The sequence below is a fragment of the Manis pentadactyla genome, chromosome Y (genome assembly GCF_030020395.1).
Source record: "Manis pentadactyla isolate mManPen7 chromosome Y, mManPen7.hap1, whole genome shotgun sequence".
Classification (NCBI taxonomy): domain Eukaryota; kingdom Metazoa; phylum Chordata; class Mammalia; order Pholidota; family Manidae; genus Manis; species Manis pentadactyla.
In genome coordinates, this window is record NC_080039.1 from 12,999,402 (window position 1) to 13,020,968 (window position 21,567).

Sequence of the window (21,567 nt, forward strand, 5' to 3'; positions counted from 1 at the left end):
CATGAATACTGCAGATGGGCATTGTGGGGATGCCTGTACAAAACACGGAAGACATGTAGTGATTCTACAGTATCTTACTATGCTTACGGAGTGTGACTGCAAATGAGAATCCTGGAGTTCTTTGTGATGGGCCGGTCCTAGCACGCATAATTTTATTCATGTACTTGCAGAATAATGAGATATAATTAAATGAACGAATGCATAAAATAAATGCAGAGTAACAGAGAAAGCAGCAGCCAGTTTAAAGGAGACGTGTGCACACCTATATTATTTACCACAATGATAACAATAGTGATGCTAAGTATCCATCAGCAAATGAAGAGTGGGATATTATTCAGATATATGACTAAAACAAACCCTGCCATTTACAACAACATGGATGGAGATACAGAGGATTACGCTCAGTGAAATAAGCGGTGGAGAGTGAGAAAATTGTCAAATGATTTCACTAACAAGCAGAGTATTAAAAAAAGAAATAAAATGAAGAAATCAAAACTGTAGAAGCCACGCTGAAGAGAAGAATGGACTAATGTTTACGAAAGGAAAGAGACTGGGCCGATTGTGTTAAAGTGGAGGGACAAGAAGGACTGGGGGTTAGAAATGGTGAATTAGAATAAGTGTAGATAGTGTTGGGCTGGGGAACGTGGAGGACTGCACGTCACAGAGAAGACTAGTGATTCTACATTATTTTACTGCACTGGAGGATAGTGAACGCAATGGGATATCTGGGGATATATTGTTGATGGAAGTTGTAGTAAACAATATTACTCATGTAGTTGTGTATTCATGAGAAATAAAAGATAGATACACATAGAACGTATTGAAGATCATAGTTGCAGAAAGATGATAGATGATAGAGATAAATGATGACTATGATAGATGAGAGATAGCAAGAAGGTAGATTGTCAGATGATAGGTGATAGATACATAGAGGAAATGTAAGTAGTATAGATAAGTAGATATAATGCAGTAGCCCAATTTAAAAAAGGTATGTGCACCCCCTTGTTTATCGCAGCACTATTCACAGTAGCGGGTCCGTCTCCATCAGAAGTTGAATGGATACAGAAGAAGTGGTATTTATAAACAATTAATTGCCTTTCACCCATAAGAAGAAAACAAATCCTCCCATTTGTGACAACATAGATGAAAGAGCGGGGTTTTATGTTCAATGAAATAAGATAGGAGGACAAGTATCAAACGATATGACCAATCTGTGCAGATAGAGAAGCCGGAAAGAACTGAAGGAGCAAAATAGTGGCAGACACACAGAGATCAAGAATGAACTACCAGTTACCAAAGAAAAAACGACTAGGGTGGACATGGGAGAATGGAGAGATATCAGTGGGAAGGGAAAGGATGCATTATAATTAGCACATGTAATGTTTTTGTGGGTGCGTGGTGAGGGCTTAACCAAACAGTGAAGACAGGCAGTGAATCTAGAGTACATTGCTCTGTTGATGGAAGTGACTGCAGTGGGGCATTGGGAAGAATTTCGAGACAGGTGGAGTCTAGAAAATCTCACGTTATACTTTTACTTACAGTTTAATAATAAGTAAATAAAGAATAAATTAATTAAAGAATCCAATAAAACCAATGAATGTGCCCAGCTAATAAAGACATATATAACCCTATGATAATCAGACTACTATTCAAAGAAACCGAGCTAATTGGGCATCAATAGATTAATGGGTATAGAAGATGTGGTACATATACAGAAAGGATCGTTACTCAGCCATCAGAAGAAAACAAATCCTAGCATTTGCTACATCATGGATGGCGCTAGAACATATTATGCTCAGTGAAATAAGTGAGGAAGAGAAGAAATGTATCAAATGATTTAACACATGCGTGGAGACGAAGAGCCAAGATAAAACTGAAGGAGCAAAATATCAGCAGATTCACAGAACACAAGTTTGGAGTAACAGTTACCAAGGGGAAGAGAGTGGCGTTGTTACATATGAAAGCAAGGAGAAGGTAGGCATAATGATTAGCATTATTAATGTGGATTGGGGGAGATGGAATCTACAGTATCTTACAATGCTCATGGACAGTGACTTCAGGGACATAACTGGTTGATCTTGGTTATAGTGTGGGTCTTGTAAAATTAATGATTCTCATGTAATTTTAGATTAATTATTACAGAATTAATAAAGGAATATATGAATAAATATAAAAAAACAAATCTATAAATATATAAACAGAATGCAGCTGCCCATGTTAAAAACGAAAATTGCACCCATATGTTTCTCACAGAAGTATTGACAATAGCCAAGCTAAATGTTCATCAGTAAATGGGACGTAGAATATTATTCAGCCATATGAAGAAAACAAATCTTAGCAATTACAAAAACATGGATGGAACTTGTGGGTATTGTTCTCAGTGAAATAAGCCACGAAGAGAAAGTCAAGTGGCAATTGATGTCACTCTACTGTGGAGAGTTAGAAAAAAAGAGAAATAGTCAAGGAACAAGACAGTGGCAGGTTCAATGAACTGAAGAGTGGACTAATGGTTACCAAGGGGAAAGTGAAAGAGGGGAATGGCTGGAAAGGGAGGAATGAGAGGTAAAATGGAGCATTACGTGTAGCACACATAAGTGGAGAGTGTGTGGGCACGAGGAAGGCAGTACAACAGCAAAGAACAGTAGAGCTACTACAGTGCATTAAGGGGCTCGTGGACAGTGACACTTATGCTGTATAACGTGTGGATTTGAAAACGGGGTTTGTCTAATTACCATAATTGCGCTAACGTAACTGTGTGGTATTGGTGCCAAAATCAAAAGAAACAAGCAGTATCTTGGATCTCTTTTCCTTTTCCGCTGAACCTGTCAAGGTGGTCAGCGCCCATCTTACCAAAGTCCAACTCCGTGCAGGGTAGCATGCTCTGAAGTGAGAACCAGCTAATCTGAGCTTACATATCCTGTCTCTATGAAAGAGGCGCACTGTGACATCATGGAATCTCCAGGCAACAAGGCTGTTCCTGCAAACTCCACTAGCATATGTTGGGCAGAGCTCAGCCGTGTGGAGCTGCAACATCTTAGAAACATAACCTATTCTGGCCTACATATATAAGTAAAATGATGTCACTCATCTTTGGAATATTAGAAAAAAGAAAAAGCTGAAGGAGAAAAACAGCGGTGTCACAGAACATAAGAATAGATTCACAGTTACCAAAGGGAAAGAGACAGAGAAGGATGGTTGGAAATGGAGGGGAAAGGATGTGTGGAAGAAATGGAGCATTTCAGTTAGCATATATAATGTGGGAATGGATGCACGTGGAGTGCTGTCCAACAGAGAAGACAACTAGCAATACTACAGTACATTGTTATGGTGATGGAAGTGACTGCACGGGCGTTTTGTGTGAAACGAGGAACTGGGGGTCTAGGAAATACAATTGCAGATTAACGGTGAACAAACAACTCAATAATAAACACATATCAATAAATCCATGAAGCAGACAAGTTAAAAAAGGCACATACATCCGCGGGTTTATCAGCAGTAAGCACAGTAGCCCAGGTAACTTTCCATCAGTAGATTAATGAGTAAAGAATTTGTGGTACATATTCTCAGTTGAATATTACTCAGCCATAAGATGACAATAAATCCTAATATTTGTAAAAACTCGGAAGGTGCAGGAGGGCAATATACTCATGACATAAGAGGTGGAGAAAGGCAAGGGTCAAGTGACTTGAGCCATCTGTGGAGATGTTGGAAAAAGAAAAACTGAAGGAGCAAAACATCATCCGATTCACAGAAATGAAAATTGGACTAAGAGATTCCAAAGGGAAAGGATCCGAGATGGACAGGAGAGAATGGATGGTGGAAGTAGGGGTAAAGAAAGCGTGCTATATGATTTCCATGAATACTGCAGATGGGCATTGTGGGGATGCCTGTACAAAACACGGAAGACATGTAGTGATTCTACAGTATCTTACTATGCTTACGGAGTGTGACTGCAAATGAGAATCCTGGAGTTCTTTGTGATGGGCCGGTCCTAGCACGCATAATTTTATTCATGTACTTGCAGAATAATGAGATATAATTAAATGAACGAATGCATAAAATAAATGCAGAGTAACAGAGAAAGCAGCAGCCAGTTTAAAGGAGACGTGTGCACACCTATATTATTTACCACAATGATAACAATAGTGATGCTAAGTATCCATCAGCAAATGAAGAGTGGGATATTATTCAGATATATGACTAAAACAAACCCTGCCATTTACAACAACATGGATGGAGATACAGAGGATTACGCTCAGTGAAATAAGCGGTGGAGAGTGAGAAAATTGTCAAATGATTTCACTAACAAGCAGAGTATTAAAAAAAGAAATAAAATGAAGAAATCAAAACTGTAGAAGCCACGCTGAAGAGAAGAATGGACTAATGTTTACGAAAGGAAAGAGACTGGGCCGATTGTGTTAAAGTGGAGGGACAAGAAGGACTGGGGGTTAGAAATGGTGAATTAGAATAAGTGTAGATAGTGTTGGGCTGGGGAACGTGGAGGACTGCACGTCACAGAGAAGACTAGTGATTCTACATTATTTTACTGCACTGGAGGATAGTGAACGCAATGGGATATCTGGGGATATATTGTTGATGGAAGTTGTAGTAAACAATATTACTCATGTAGTTGTGTATTCATGAGAAATAAAAGATAGATACACATAGAACGTATTGAAGATCATAGTTGCAGAAAGATGATAGATGATAGAGATAAATGATGACTATGATAGATGAGAGATAGCAAGAAGGTAGATTGTCAGATGATAGGTGATAGATACATAGAGGAAATGTAAGTAGTATAGATAAGTAGATATAATGCAGTAGCCCAATTTAAAAAAGGTATGTGCACCCCCTTGTTTATCGCAGCACTATTCACAGTAGCGGGTCCGTCTCCATCAGAAGTTGAATGGATACAGAAGAAGTGGTATTTATAAACAATTAATTGCCTTTCACCCATAAGAAGAAAACAAATCCTCCCATTTGTGACAACATAGATGAAAGAGCGGGGTTTTATGTTCAATGAAATAAGATAGGAGGACAAGTATCAAACGATATGACCAATCTGTGCAGATAGAGAAGCCGGAAAGAACTGAAGGAGCAAAATAGTGGCAGACACACAGAGATCAAGAATGAACTACCAGTTACCAAAGAAAAAACGACTAGGGTGGACATGGGAGAATGGAGGGATAACAGTGGGAAGGGAAAGGATGCATTATAATTAGCACATGTAATGTTTTTGTGGGTGCGTGGTGAGGGCTTAACCAAACAGTGAAGACAGGCAGTGAATCTAGAGTACATTGCTCTGTTGATGGAAGTGACTGCAGTGGGGCATTGGGAAGAATTTCGAGACAGGTGGAGTCTAGAAAATCTCACGTTATACTTTTACTTACAGTTTAATAATAAGTAAATAAAGAATAAATTAATTAAAGAATCCAATAAAACCAATGAATGTGCCCAGCTAATAAAGACATATATAACCCTATGATAATCAGACTACTATTCAAAGAAACCGAGCTAATTGGGCATCAATAGATTAATGGGTATAGAAGATGTGGTACATATACAGAAAGGATCGTTACTCAGCCATCAGAAGAAAACAAATCCTAGCATTTGCTACATCATGGATGGCGCTAGAACATATTATGCTCAGTGAAATAAGTGAGGAAGAGAAGAAATGTATCAAATGATTTAACACATGCGTGGAGACGAAGAGCCAAGATAAAACTGAAGGAGCAAAATATCAGCAGATTCACAGAACACAAGTTTGGAGTAACAGTTACCAAGGGGAAGAGAGTGGCGTTGTTACATATGAAAGCAAGGAGAAGGTAGGCATAATGATTAGCATTATTAATGTGGATTGGGGGAGATGGAATCTACAGTATCTTACAATGCTCATGGACAGTGACTTCAGGGACATAACTGGTTGATCTTGGTTATAGTGTGGGTCTTGTAAAATTAATGATTCTCATGTAATTTTAGATTAATTATTACAGAATTAATAAAGGAATATATGAATAAATATAAAAAAACAAATCTATAAATATATAAACAGAATGCAGCTGCCCATGTTAAAAACGAAAATTGCACCCATATGTTTCTCACAGAAGTATTGACAATAGCCAAGCTAAATGTTCATCAGTAAATGGGACGTAGAATATTATTCAGCCATATGAAGAAAACAAATCTTAGCAATTACAAAAACATGGATGGAACTTGTGGGTATTGTTCTCAGTGAAATAAGCCACGAAGAGAAAGTCAAGTGGCAATTGATGTCACTCTACTGTGGAGAGTTAGAAAAAAAGAGAAATAGTCAAGGAACAAGACAGTGGCAGGTTCAATGAACTGAAGAGTGGACTAATGGTTACCAAGGGGAAAGTGAAAGAGGGGAATGGCTGGAAAGGGAGGAATGAGAGGTAAAATGGAGCATTACGTGTAGCACACATAAGTGGAGAGTGTGTGGGCACGAGGAAGGCAGTACAACAGCAAAGAACAGTAGAGCTACTACAGTGCATTAAGGGGCTCGTGGACAGTGACACTTATGCTGTATAACGTGTGGATTTGAAAACGGGGTTTGTCTAATTACCATAATTGCGCTAACGTAACTGTGTGGTATTGGTGCCAAAATCAAAAGAAACAAGCAGTATCTTGGATCTCTTTTCCTTTTCCGCTGAACCTGTCAAGGTGGTCAGCGCCCATCTTACCAAAGTCCAACTCCGTGCAGGGTAGCATGCTCTGAAGTGAGAACCAGCTAATCTGAGCTTACATATCCTGTCTCTATGAAAGAGGCGCACTGTGACATCATGGAATCTCCAGGCAACAAGGCTGTTCCTGCAAACTCCACTAGCATATGTTGGGCAGAGCTCAGCCGTGTGGAGCTGCAACATCTTAGAAACATAACCTATTCTGGCCTACATATATAAGTAAAATGATGTCACTCATCTTTGGAATATTAGAAAAAAGAAAAAGCTGAAGGAGAAAAACAGCGGTGTCACAGAACATAAGAATAGATTCACAGTTACCAAAGGGAAAGAGACAGAGAAGGATGGTTGGAAATGGAGGGGAAAGGATGTGTGGAAGAAATGGAGCATTTCAGTTAGCATATATAATGTGGGAATGGATGCACGTGGAGTGCTGTCCAACAGAGAAGACAACTAGCAATACTACAGTACATTGTTATGGTGATGGAAGTGACTGCACGGGCGTTTTGGGTGAAACGAGGAACTGGGGGTCTAGGAAATACGTTACACATACAATTGCAGATTAACGGTGAACAAACAACTCAATAATAAACACATATCAATAAATCCATTGAAGCAGACAAGTTAAAAAAGGCACATACATCCGCGGGTTTATCAGCAGTAAGCACAGTAGCCCAGGTAACTTTCCATCAGTAGATTAATGAGTAAAGAATTTGTGGTACATATTCTCAGTTGAATATTACTCAGCCATAAGATGACAATAAATCCTAATATTTGTAAAAACTCGGAAGGTGCAGGAGGGCAATATACTCATGACATAAGAGGTGGAGAAAGGCAAGGGTCAAGTGACTTGAGCCATCTGTGGAGATGTTGGAAAAAGAAAAACTGAAGGAGCAAAACATCATCCGATTCACAGAAATGAAAATTGGACTAAGAGATTCCAAAGGGAAAGGATCCGAGATGGACAGGAGAGAATGGATGGTGGAAGTAGGGGTAAAGAAAGCGTGCTATATGATTTCCATGAATACTGCAGATGGGCATTGTGGGGATGCCTGTACAAAACACGGAAGACATGTAGTGATTCTACAGTATCTTACTATGCTTACGGAGTGTGACTGCAAATGAGAATCCTGGAGTTCTTTGTGATGGGCCGGTCCTAGCACGCATAATTTTATTCATGTACTTGCAGAATAATGAGATATAATTAAATGAACGAATGCATAAAATAAATGCAGAGTAACAGAGAAAGCAGCAGCCAGTTTAAAGGAGACGTGTGCACACCTATATTATTTACCACAATGATAACAATAGTGATGCTAAGTATCCATCAGCAAATGAAGAGTGGGATATTATTCAGATATATGACTAAAACAAACCCTGCCATTTACAACAACATGGATGGAGATACAGAGGATTACGCTCAGTGAAATAAGCGGTGGAGAGTGAGAAAATTGTCAAATGATTTCACTAACAAGCAGAGTATTAAAAAAAGAAATAAAATGAAGAAATCAAAACTGTAGAAGCCACGCTGAAGAGAAGAATGGACTAATGTTTACGAAAGGAAAGAGACTGGGCCGATTGTGTTAAAGTGGAGGGACAAGAAGGACTGGGGGTTAGAAATGGTGAATTAGAATAAGTGTAGATAGTGTTGGGCTGGGGAACGTGGAGGACTGCACGTCACAGAGAAGACTAGTGGTTCTACATTATTTTACTGCACTGGAGGATAGTGAACGCAATGGGATATCTGGGGATATATTGTTGATGGAAGTTGTAGTAAACAATATTACTCATGTAGTTGTGTATTCATGAGAAATAAAAGATAGATACACATAGAACGTATTGAAGATCATAGTTGCAGAAAGATGATAGATGATAGAGATAAATGATGACTATGATAGATGAGAGATAGCAAGAAGGTAGATTGTCAGATGATAGGTGATAGATACATAGAGGAAATGTAAGTAGTATAGATAAGTAGATATAATGCAGTAGCCCAATTTAAAAAAGGTATGTGCACCCCCTTGTTTATCGCAGCACTATTCACAGTAGCGGGTCCGTCTCCATCAGAAGTTGAATGGATACAGAAGAAGTGGTATTTATAAACAATTAATTGCCTTTCACCCATAAGAAGAAAACAAATCATCCCATTTGTGACAACATAGATGAAAGAGCGGGGTTTTATGTTCAATGAAATAAGATAGGAGGACAAGTATCAAACGATATGACCAATCTGTGCAGATAGAGAAGCCGTAAAGAACTGAAGGAGCAAAATAGTGGCAGACACACAGAGATCAAGAATGAACTACCAGTTACCAAAGAAAAAACGACTAGAGTGGACATGGGAGAATGGAGGGATAACAGTGCGAAGGGAAAGGATGCATTATAATTAGCACATGTAATGTTTTTGTGGGTGCGTGGTGAGGGCTTAACCAAACAGTGAAGACAGGCAGTGAATCTAGAGTACATTGCTCTGTTGATGGAAGTGACTGCAGTGGGGCATTGGGAAGAATTTCGAGACAGGTGGAGTCTAGAAAATCTCACGTTATACTTTTACTTACAGTTTAATAATAAGTAAATAAAGAATAAATTAATTAAAGAATCCAATAAAACCAATGAATGTGCCCAGCTAATAAAGACATATATAACCCTATGATAATCAGACTACTATTCAAAGAAACCGAGCTTAATTGGACATCAATAGATTAATGGGTATAGAAGATGTGGTACATATACAGAAAGGATCGTTACTCAGCCATCAGAAGAAAACAAATCCTAGCATTTGCTACATCATGGATGGCGCTAGAACATATTATGCTCAGTGAAATAAGTGAGGAAGAGAAGAAATGTATCAAATGATTTAACACATGCGTGGAGACGAAGAGCCAAGATAAAACTGAAGGAGCAAAATATCAGCAGATTCACAGAACACAAGTTTGGAGTAACAGTTACCAAGGGGAAGAGAGTGGCGTTGTTACATATGAAAGCAAGGAGAAGGTAGGCATAATGATTAGCATTATTAATGTGGATTGGGGGAGATGGAATCTACAGTATCTTACAATGCTCATGGACAGTGACTTCAGGGACATAACTGGTTGATCTTGGTTATAGTGTGGGTCTTGTAAAATTAATGATTCTCATGTAATTTTAGATTAATTATTACAGAATTAATAAAGGAATATATGAATAAATATAAAAAAACAAATCTATAAATATATAAACAGAATGCAGCAGCCCATGTTAAAAACGAAAATTGCACCCATATGTTTCTCACAGAAGTATTGACAATAGCCAAGCTAAATGTTCATCAGTAAATGGGACGTAGAATATTATTCAGCCATATGAAGAAAACAAATCTTAGCAATTACAAAAACATGGATGGAACTTGTGGGTATTGTTCTCAGTGAAATAAGCCACGAAGAGAAAGTCAAGTGGCAATTGATGTCACTCTACTGTGGAGAGTTAGAAAAAAAGAGAAATAGTCAAGGAACAAGACAGTGGCAGGTTCAATGAACTGAAGAGTGGACTAATGGTTACCAAGGGGAAAGTGAAAGAGGGGAATGGCTGGAAAGGGAGGAATGAGAGGTAAAATGGAGCATTACGTGTAGCACACATAAGTGGAGAGTGTGTGGGCACGAGGAAGGCAGTACAACAGCAAAGAACAGTAGAGCTACTACAGTGCATTAAGGGGCTCGTGGACAGTGACACTTATGCTGTATAATGTGTGGATTTGAAAACGGGGTTTGTCTAATTACCATAATTGCGCTAACGTAACTGTGTGGTATTGGTGCCAAAATCAAAAGAAACAAGCAGTATCTTGGATCTCTTTTCCTTTTCCGCTGAACCTGTCAAGGTGGTCAGCGCCCATCTTACCAAAGTCCAACTCCGTGCAGGGTAGCATGCTCTGAAGTGAGAACCAGCTAATCTGAGCTTACATATCCTGTCTCTATGAAAGAGGCGCACTGTGACATCATGGAATCTCCAGGCAACAAGGCTGTTCCTGCAAACTCCACTAGCATATGTTGGGCAGAGCTCAGCCGTGTGGAGCTGCAACATCTTAGAAACATAACCTATTCTGGCCTACATATATAAGTAAAATGATGTCACTCATCTTTGGAATATTAGAAAAAAGAAAAAGCTGAAGGAGAAAAACAGCGGTGCCACAGAACATAAGAATAGATTCACAGTTACCAAAGGGAAAGAGACAGAGAAGGATGGTTGGAAATGGAGGGGAAAGGATGTGTGGAAGAAATGGAGCATTTCAGTTAGCATATATAATGTGGGAATGGATGCACGTGGAGTGCTGTCCAACAGAGAAGACAACTAGCAATACTACAGTACATTGTTATGGTGATGGAAGTGACTGCACGGGCGTTTTGGGTGAAACGAGGAACTGGGGGTCTAGGAAATACGTTACACATACAATTGCAGATTAACGGTGAACAAACAACTCAATAATAAACACATATCAATAAATCCATTGAAGCAGACAAGTTAAAAAAGGCACATACATCCGCGGGTTTATCAGCAGTAAGCACAGTAGCCCAGGTAACTTTCCATCAGTAGATTAATGAGTAAAGAATTTGTGGTACATATTCTCAGTTGAATATTACTCAGCCATAAGATGACAATAAATCCTAATATTTGTAAAAACTCGGAAGGTGCAGGAGGGCAATATACTCATGACATAAGAGGTGGAGAAAGGCAAGGGTCAAGTGACTTGAGCCATCTGTGGAGATGTTGGAAAAAGAAAAACTGAAGGAGCAAAACATCATCCGATTCACAGAAATGAAAATTGGACTAAGAGATTCCAAAGGGAAAGGATCCGAGATGGACAGGAGAGAATGGATGGTGGAAGTAGGGGTAAAGAAAGCGTGCTATATGATTTCCATGAATACTGCAGATGGGCATTGTGGGGATGCCTGTACAAAACACGGAAGACATGTAGTGATTCTACAGTATCTTACTATGCTTACGGAGTGTGACTGCAAATGAGAATCCTGGAGTTCTTTGTGATGGGCCGGTCCTAGCACGCATAATTTTATTCATGTACTTGCAGAATAATGAGATATAATTAAATGAACGAATGCATAAAATAAATGCAGAGTAACAGAGAAAGCAGCAGCCAGTTTAAAGGAGACGTGTGCACACCTATATTATTTACCACAATGATAACAATAGTGATGCTAAGTATCCATCAGCAAATGAAGAGTGGGATATTATTCAGATATATGACTAAAACAAACCCTGCCATTTACAACAACATGGATGGAGATACAGAGGATTACGCTCAGTGAAATAAGCGGTGGAGAGTGAGAAAATTGTCAAATGATTTCACTAACAAGCAGAGTATTAAAAAAAGAAATAAAATGAAGAAATCAAAACTGTAGAAGCCACGCTGAAGAGAAGAATGGACTAATGTTTACGAAAGGAAAGAGACTGGGCCGATTGTGTTAAAGTGGAGGGACAAGAAGGACTGGGGGTTAGAAATGGTGAATTAGAATAAGTGTAGATAGTGTTGGGCTGGGGAACGTGGAGGACTGCACGTCACAGAGAAGACTAGTGGTTCTACATTATTTTACTGCACTGGAGGATAGTGAACGCAATGGGATATCTGGGGATATATTGTTGATGGAAGTTGTAGTAAACAATATTACTCATGTAGTTGTGTATTCATGAGAAATAAAAGATAGATACACATAGAACGTATTGAAGATCATAGTTGCAGAAAGATGATAGATGATAGAGATAAATGATGACTATGATAGATGAGAGATAGCAAGAAGGTAGATTGTCAGATGATAGGTGATAGATACATTGAGGAAATGTAAGTAGTATAGATAAGTACATATATTGCAGTAGCCCAATTAAAAAAAGGTATGTGCACCCCCTTGTTTATCGCAGCACTATTCACAGTAGCGGGTCCGTCTCCATCAGAAGTTGAATGGATACAGAAGAAGTGGTATTTATAAACAATTAATTGCCTTTCACCCATAAGAAGAAAACAAATCCTCCCATTTGTGACAACATAGATGAAAGAGCGGGGTTTTATGTTCAATGAAATAAGATAGGAGGACAAGTATCAAACGATATGACCAATCTGTGCAGATAGAGAAGCCGGAAAGAACTGAAGGAGCAAAACAGTGGCAGACACACAGAGATCAAGAATGAACTACCAGTTACCAAAGAAAAAACGACTAGGGTGGACATGGGAGAATGGAGGGATAACAGTGCGAAGGGAAAGGATGCATTATAATTAGCACATGTAATGTTTTTGTGGGTGCGTGGTGAGTGCTTAACCAAACAGTGAAGACAGGCAGTGAATCTAGAGTACATTGCTCTGTTGATGGAAGTGACTGCAGTGGGGCATTGGGAAGAATTTCGAGACAGGTGGAGTCTAGAAAATCTCACGTTATACTTTTACTTACAGTTTAATAATAAGTAAATAAAGAATAAATTAATTAAAGAATCCAATAAAACCAATGAATGTGCCCAGCTAATAAAGACATATATAACCCTATGTTAATCAGACTACTATTCAAAGAAACCGAGCTTAATTGGACATCAATAGATTAATGGGTATAGAAGATGTGGTACATATACAGAAAGGATCGTTACTCAGCCATCAGAAGAAAACAAATCCTAGCATTTGCTACATCATGGATGGCGCTAGAACATATTATGCTCAGTGAAATAAGTGAGGAAGAGAAGAAATGTATCAAATGATTTAACACATGCGTGGAGACGAAGAGCCAAGATAAAACTGAAGGAGCAAAATATCAGCAGATTCACAGAACACAAGTTTGGAGTAACAGTTACCAAGGGGAAGAGAGTGGCGTTGTTACATATGAAAGCAAGGAGAAGGTAGGCATAATGATTAGCATTATTAATGTGGATTGGGGGAGATGGAATCTACAGTATCTTACAATGCTCATGGACAGTGACTTCAGGGACATAACTGGTTGATCTTGGTTATAGTGTGGGTCTTGTAAAATTAATGATTCTCATGTAATTTTAGATTAATTATTACAGAATTAATAAAGGAATATATGAATAAATATAAAAAAACAAATCTATAAATATATAAACAGAATGCAGCAGCCCATGTTAAAAACGAAAATTGCACCCATATGTTTCTCACAGAAGTATTGACAATAGCCAAGCTAAATGTTCATCAGTAAATGGGACGTAGAATATTATTCAGCCATATGAAGAAAACAAATCTTAGCAATTACAAAAACATGGATGGAACTTGTGGGTATTGTTCTCAGTGAAAAAAGCCACGAAGAGAAAGTCAAGTGGCAATTGATGTCACTCTACTGTGGAGAGTTAGAAAAAAAGAGAAATAGTCAAGGAACAAGACAGTGGCAGGTTCAATGAACTGAAGAGTGGACTAATGGTTACCAAGGGGAAAGTGAAAGAGGGGAATGGCTGGAAAGGGAGGAATGAGAGGTAAAATGGAGCATTACGTGTAGCACACATAAGTGGAGAGTGTGTGGGCACGAGGAAGGCAGTACAACAGCAAAGAACAGTAGAGCTACTACAGTGCATTAAGGGGCTCGTGGACAGTGACACTTATGCTGTATAACGTGTGGATTTGAAAACGGGGTTTGTCTAATTACCATAATTGCGCTAACGTAACTGTGTGGTATTGGTGCCAAAATCAAAAGAAACAAGCAGTATCTTGGATCTCTTTTCCTTTTCCGCTGAACCTGTCAAGGTGGTCAGCGCCCATCTTACCAAAGTCCAACTCCGTGCAGGGTAGCATGCTCTGAAGTGAGAACCAGCTAATCTGAGCTTACATATCCTGTCTCTATGAAAGAGGCGCACTGTGACATCATGGAATCTCCAGGCAACAAGGCTGTTCCTGCAAACTCCACTAGCATATGTTGGGCAGAGCTCAGCCGTGTGGAGCTGCAACATCTTAGAAACATAACCTATTCTGGCCTACATATATAAGTAAAATGATGTCACTCATCTTTGGAATATTAGAAAAAAGAAAAAGCTGAAGGAGAAAAACAGCGGTGTCACAGAACATAAGAATAGATTCACAGTTACCAAAGGGAAAGAGACAGAGAAGGATGGTTGGAAATGGAGGGGAAAGGATGTGTGGAAGAAATGGAGCATTTCAGTTAGCATATATAATGTGGGAATGGATGCACGTGGAGTGCTGTCCAACAGAGAAGACAACTAGCAATACTACAGTACATTGTTATGGTGATGGAAGTGACTGCACGGGCGTTTTGGGTGAAACGAGGAACTGGGGGTCTAGGAAATACGTTACACATACAATTGCAGATTAACGGTGAACAAACAACTCAATAATAAACACATATCAATAAATCCATTGAAGCAGACAAGTTAAAAAAGGCACATACATCCGCGGGTTTATCAGCAGTAAGCACAGTAGCCCAGGTAACTTTCCATCAGTAGATTAATGAGTAAAGAATTTGTGGTACATATTCTCAGTTGAATATTACTCAGCCATAAGATGACAATAAATCCTAATATTTGTAAAAACTCGGAAGGTGCAGGAGGGCAATATACTCATGACATAAGAGGTGGAGAAAGGCAAGGGTCAAGTGACTTGAGCCATCTGTGGAGATGTTGGAAAAAGAAAAACTGAAGGAGCAAAACATCATCCGATTCACAGAAATGAAAATTGGACTAAGAGATTCCAAAGGGAAAGGATCCGAGATGGACAGGAGAGAATGGATGGTGGAAGTAGGGGTAAAGAAAGCGTGCTATATGATTTCCATGAATACTGCAGATGGGCATTGTGGGGATGCCTGTACAAAACACGGAAGACATGTAGTGATTCTACAGTATCTTACTATGCTTACGGAGTGTGACTGCAAATGAGAATCCTGGAGTTCTTTGTGATGGGCCGGTCCTAGCACGCATAATTTTATTCATGTACTTGCAGAATAATGAGATATAATTAAATGAACGAATGCATAAAATAAATGCAGAGTAACAGAGAAAGCAGCAGCCAGTTTAAAGGAGACGTGTGCACACCTATATTATTTACCACAATGATAACAATAGTGATGCTAAGTATCCATCAGCAAATGAAGAGTGGGATATTATTCAGATATATGACTAAAACAAACCCTGCCATTTACAACAACATGGATGGAGATACAGAGGATTACGCTCAGTGAAATAAGCGGTGGAGAGTGAGAAAATTGTCAAATGATTTCACTAACAAGCAGAGTATTAAAAAAAGAAATAAAATGAAGAAATCAAAACTGTAGAAGCCACGCTGAAGAGAAGAATGGACTAATGTTTACGAAAGGAAAGAGACTGGGCCGATTGTGTTAAAGTGGAGGGACAAGAAGGACTGGGGGTTAGAAATGGTGAATTAGAATAAGTGTAGATAGTGTTGGGCTGGGGAACGTGGAGGACTGCACGTCACAGAGAAGACTAGTGGTTCTACATTATTTTACTGCACTGGAGGATAGTGAACGCAATGGGATATCTGGGGATATATTGTTGATGGAAGTTGTAGTAAACAATATTACTCATGTAGTTGTGTATTCATGAGAAATAAAAGATAGATACACATAGAACGTATTGAAGATCATAGTTGCAGAAAGATGATAGATGATAGAGATAAATGATGACTATGATAGATGAGAGATAGCAAGAAGGTAGATTGTCAGATGATAGGTGATAGATACATAGAGGAAATGTAAGTAGTATAGATAAGTAGATATAATGCAGTAGCCCAATTTAAAAAAGGTATGTGCACCCCCTTGTTTATCGCAGCACTATTCACAGTAGCGGGTCCGTCTCCATCAGAAGTTGAATGGATACAGAAGAAGTGGTATTTATAAACAATTAATTGCCTTTCACCCATAAGAAGAAAACAAATCCTCCCATTTGTGACAACATAGATGAAAGAGCGGGGTTTTATGTTCAATGAAATAAGATAGGAGGACAAGTATCAAACGATATGACCAATCTGTGCAGATAGAGAAGCCGGAAAGAACTGAAGGAGCAAAATAGTGGCAGACACACAGAGATCAAGAATGAACTACCAGTTAACAAAGAAAAAACGACTAGGGTGGACATGGGAGAATGGAGGGATATCAGTGGGAAGGGAAAGGATGCATTATAATTAGCACATGTAATGTTTTTGTGGGTGCGTGGTGAGGGCTTAACCAAACAGTGAAGACAGGCAGTGAATCTAGAGTACATTGCTCTGTTGATGGAAGTGACTGCAGTTGGGCATTGGGAAGAATTTCGAGACAGGTGGAGTCTAGGAAATCTCACGTTATACTTTTACTTACAGTTTAATAATAAGTAAATAAAGAATAAATTAATTAAAGAATCCAATAAAACCAGTGAATGTGCCCAGCTAATAAAGACATATATAACCCTATGATAATCAGACTACTATTCAAAGAAACCGAGCTAATTGGGCATCAATAGATTAAAGGGTATAGAAGATGTGGTACATATACAGAAAGGATCGTTACTCAGCCATCAGAAGAAAACAAATCCTATCATTTGCTACATCATGGATGGCGCTAGAACATATTATGCTCAGTGAAATAAGTGAGGAAGAGAAGAAATGTATCAAATGATTTAACACATGCGTGGAGCCGAAGAGCCAAGATAAAACTGAAGGAGCAAAATATCAGCAGATTCACAGAACACAAGTTTGGAGTAACAGTTACCAAGGGGAAGAGAGTGGCGTTGTTACATATGAAAGCAAGGAGAAGGTAGGCATAATGATTAGCATTATTAATGTGGATTGGGGGAGATGGAATCTACAGTATCTTACAATGCTCATGGACAGTGACTTCAGGGACATAACTGGTTGATCTTGGTTATAGTGTGGGTCTTGTAAAATTAATGATTCTCATGTAATTTTAGATTAATTATTACAGAATTAATAAAGGAATATATGAATAAATATAAAAAAACAAATCTATAAATATATAAACAGAATGCAGCAGCCCATGTTAAAAACGAAAATTGCACCCATATGTTTCTCACAGAAGTATTGACAATAGCCAAGCTAAATGTTCATCAGTAAATGGGACGTAGAATATTATTCAGCCATATGAAGAAAACATATCTTAGCAATTACAAAAACATGGATGGAACTTGTGGGTATTGTTCTCAGTGAAATAAGCCACGAAGAGAAAGTCAAGTGGCAATTGATGTCACTCTACTGTGGAGAGTTAGAAAAAAAGAGAAATAGTCAAGGAACAAGACAGTGGCAGGTTCAATGAACTGAAGAGTGGACTAATGGTTACCAAGGGGAAAGTGAAAGAGGGGAATGGCTGGAAAGGGAGGAATGAGAGGTAAAATGGAGCATTACGTGTAGCACACATAAGTGGAGAGTGTGTGGGCACGAGGAAGGCAGTACAACAGCAAAGAACAGTAGAGCTACTACAGTGCATTAAGGGGCTCGTGGACAGTGACACTTATGCTGTATAACGTGTGGATTTGAAAACGGGGTTTGTCTAATTACCATAATTGCGCTAACGTAACTGTGTGGTATTGGTGCCAAAATCAAAAGAAACAAGCAGTATCTTGGATCTCTTTTCCTTTTCCGCTGAACCTGTCAAGGTGGTCAGCGCCCATCTTACCAAAGTCCAACTCCGTGCAGGGTAGCATGCTCTGAAGTGAGAACCAGCTAATCTGAGCTTACATATCCTGTCTCTATGAAAGAGGCGCACTGTGACATCATGGAATCTCCAGGCAACAAGGCTGTTCCTGCAAACTCCACTAGCATATGTTGGGCAGAGCTCAGCCGTGTGGAGCTGCAACATCTTAGAAACATAACCTATTCTGGCCTACATATATAAGTAAAATGATGTCACTCATCTTTGGAATATTAGAAAAAAGAAAAAGCTGAAGGAGAAAAACAGCGGTGTCACAGAACATAAGAATAGATTCACAGTTACCAAAGGGAAAGAGACAGAGAAGGATGGTTGGAAATGGAGGGGAAAGGATGTGTGGAAGAAATGGAGCATTTCAGTTAGCATATATAATGTGGGAATGGATGCACGTGGAGTGCTGTCCAACAGAGAAGACAACTAGCAATACTACAGTACATTGTTATGGTGATGGAAGTGACTGCACGGGCGTTTTGGGTGAAACGAGGAACTGGGGGTCTAGGAAATACGTTACACATACAATTGCAGATTAACGGTGAACAAACAACTCAATAATAAACACATATCAATAAATCCATTGAAGCAGACAAGTTAAAAAAGGCACATACATCCGCGGGTTTATCAGCAGTAAGCACAGTAGCCCAGGTAACTTTCCATCAGTAGATTAATGAGTAAAGAATTTGTGGTACATATTCTCAGTTGAATATTACTCAGCCATAAGATGACAATAAATCCTAATATTTGTAAAAACTCGGAAGGTGCAGGAGGGCAATATACTCATGACATAAGAGGTGGAGAAAGGCAAGGGTCAAGTGACTTGAGCCATCTGTGGAGATGTTGGAAAAAGAAAAACTGAAGGAGCAAAACATCATCCGATTCACAGAAATGAAAATTGGACTAAGAGATTCCAAAGGGAAAGGATCCGAGATGGACAGGAGAGAATGGATGGTGGAAGTAGGGGTAAAGAAAGCGTGCTATATGATTTCCATTAATACTGCAGATGGGCATTGTGGGGATGCCTGTACAAAACACGGAAGACATGTAGTGATTCTACAGTATCTTACTATGCTTACGGAGTGTGACTGCAAATGAGAATCCTGGAGTTCTTTGTGATGGGCCGGTCCTAGCACGCATAATTTTATTCATGTACTTGCAGAATAATGAGATATAATTAAATGAACGAATGCATAAAATAAATGCAGAGTAACAGAGAAAGCAGCAGCCAGTTTAAAGGAGACGTGTGCACACCTATATTATTTACCACAATGATAACAATAGTGATGCTAAGTATCCATCAGCAAATGAAGAGTGGGATATTATTCAGATATATGACTAAAACAAACCCTGCCATTTACAACAACATGGATGGAGATACAGAGGATTACGCTCAGTGAAATAAGCGGTGGAGAGTGAGAAAATTGTCAAATGATTTCACTAACAAGCAGAGTATTAAAAAAAGAAATAAAATGAAGAAATCAAAACTGTAGAAGCCACGCTGAAGAGAAGAATGGACTAATGTTTACGAAAGGAAAGAGACTGGGCCGATTGTGTTAAAGTGGAGGGACAAGAAGGACTGGGGGTTAGAAATGGTGAATTAGAATAAGTGTAGATAGTGTTGGGCTGGGGAACGTGGAGGACTGCACGTCACAGAGAAGACTAGTGGTTCTACATTATTTTACTGCACTGGAGGATAGTGAACGCAATGGGATATCTGGGGATATATTGTTGATGGAAGTTGTAGTAAACAATATTACTCATGTAGTTGTGTATTCATGAGAAATAAAAGATAGATACACATAGAACGTATTGAAGATCATAGTTGCAGAAAGATGATAGATGATAGAGATAAATGATGACTATGATAGATGAGAGATAGCAAGAAGGTAGATTGTCAGATGATAGGTGATAGATACATAGAGGAAATGTAAGTAGTATAGATAAGTAGATATAATGCAGTAGCCCAATTTAAAAAAGGTATGTGCACCCCCTTGTTTATCGCAGCACTATTCACAGTAGCGGGTCCGTCTCCATCAGAAGTTGAATGGATACAGAAGAAGTGGTATTTATAAACAATTAATTGCCTTTCACCCATAAGAAGAAAACAAATCATCCCATTTGTGACAACATAGATGAAAGAGCGGGGTTTTATGTTCAATGAAATAAGATAGGAGGACAAGTATCAAACGATATGACCAATCTGTGCAGATAGAGAAGCCGGAAAGAACTGAAGGAGCAAAATAGTGGCAGACACACAGAGATCAAGAATGAACTACCAGTTACCAAAGAAAAAACGACTAGAGTGGACATGGGAGAATGGAGGGATAACAGTGCGAAGGGAAAGGATGCATTATAATTAGCACATGTAATGTTTTTGTGGGTGCGTGGTGAGGGCTTAACCAAACAGTGAAGACAGGCAGTGAATCTAGAGTACATTGCTCTGTTGATGGAAGTGACTGCAGTGGGGCATTGGGAAGAATTTCGAGACAGGTGGAGTCTAGAAAATCTCACGTTATACTTTTACTTACAGTTTAATAATAAGTAAATAAAGAATAAATTAATTAAAGAATCCAATAAAACCAATGAATGTGCCCAGCTAATAAAGACATATATAACCCTATGATAATCAGACTACTATTCAAAGAAACCGAGCTTAATTGGACATCAATAGATTAATGGGTATAGAAGATGTGGTACATATACAGAAAGGATCGTTACTCAGCCATCAGAAGAAAACAAATCCTAGCATTTGCTACATCATGGATGGCGCTAGAACATATTATGCTCAGTGAAATAAGTGAGGAAGAGAAGAAATGTATCAAATGATTTAACACATGCGTGGAGACGAAGAGCCAAGATAAAACTGAAGGAGCAAAATATCAGCAGATTCACAGAACACAAGTTTGGAGTAACAGTTACCAAGGGGAAGAGAGTGGCGTTGTTACATATGAAAGCAAGGAGAAGGTAGGCATAATGATTAGCATTATTAATGTGGATTGGGGGAGATGGAATCTACAGTATCTTACAATGCTCATGGACAGTGACTTCAGGGACATAACTGGTTGATCTTGGTTATAGTGTGGGTCTTGTAAAATTAATGATTCTCATGTAATTTTAGATTAATTATTACAGAATTAATAAAGGAATATATGAATAAATATAAAAAAACAAATCTATAAATATATAAACAGAATGCAGCAGCCCATGTTAAAAACGAAAATTGCACCCATATGTTT